Source organism: Aplysia californica, unplaced genomic scaffold (assembly GCF_000002075.1).
Source record: "Aplysia californica isolate F4 #8 unplaced genomic scaffold, AplCal3.0 scaffold00063, whole genome shotgun sequence".
NCBI lineage: Eukaryota > Metazoa > Mollusca > Gastropoda > Aplysiida > Aplysiidae > Aplysia > Aplysia californica.
The window spans coordinates 182696-183811 of record NW_004797333.1 but is presented as its reverse complement, the minus strand read 5'-3'; the positions used below and the strand labels follow the sequence as shown (position 1 = coordinate 183811).

Sequence of the window (1116 nt, the reverse complement as noted above, 5' to 3'; positions counted from 1 at the left end):
TCTATCTATCTATCTATCTATCTATCTATCTATCTATCTATCTATCTATCTATCTGTCTCTCTCTATCTCTCCCTCTTCCTCTTCCTCGCCCCTCTCAAACCGAGTTTCCTCTCCTTCTTCCCTCCCACTTTTCTGTCCATCTCCTCCAATAATAGGCCACTCGGACCAAATTACCCCAATCAATTTAATGACACAATAACGTCAGCTACAGAAACAATCGCTCGTTGTTAACCCAGCACTCGAGACACATCTCTCAAAAGACCCGCCTTCTCGTAAACCAGATTTGTCATTTACCCGGATATCAGTAACCGGTTTGAACCGAATCTCGAAGTAGTTTATTCTTGCAGCTGCTGTTATTGTCGTTGATATGTCGTTTTGTTGTTGTTGTTTTTTTAGTTGATGTTAATATTGTTGCTGTTCTTGTTTATGCTATTATATCCCAGTCGTCGTTTTTGTTATTGCTTGTTTGTTTTTTCACATATTACAACCACTCGTAAGACGTATAATCATCCCAAGACACAAAGTCATGATATTATTATATTATATTGACACTTTTCAACTGTATTAAAATAGACTTTCTTCTGTATCAACTTTACATTCAGAATGCATAATAATAATGATAATAATACATTACAATAATTCATTCTTGACCTCTCTTGATCTCAGTGTTTTTACTCTGAAACAGTAATACACTCCGACAAAAACAACAACAACAGTATAGTATGTAAAATTATTTGTCTGAGTCAGAATGTCGGAATCAAAACGTGAAACGTATCCCTGTAGCGTCTTTAGAAAAGAGATAATTACACGGCAAACCCTCGTGTCAACTTCCAATCCCCTTGAGAGTAAGTAATACCGGTTACCGGATTTACGAATCAGATTCTGTCCAGTTTTAAGTGCAGGTCGCAAAGAACAATGAAACCTAACAAGGTTAATGTTGATACAAGGCTAACTAGGATGATTATTACCTTCATTGTGTTTACGAAAAGTCTTGGGAAAATAGTGAGGGGGTGGGCTGGACACGATTGGTTCATTTCTGGTTTGATTTGAGGTCAGCGCCCTACTAGGATAGTTCTTTCTGAAGCGTAGACCTTTTTCCACCCCCTCACGCAATC

General features: G+C 37.9%; 1 protein-coding gene across 1 annotated transcript in view; it reads right to left on the bottom strand.

Annotated features, from left to right (window-relative positions):
• Nucleotides 1–1116, bottom strand: part of LOC101851793 — a gene marked incomplete at its 5' end in the record, with an annotated part of 227333 nt that overhangs the window by 64397 nt on the left and 161820 nt on the right.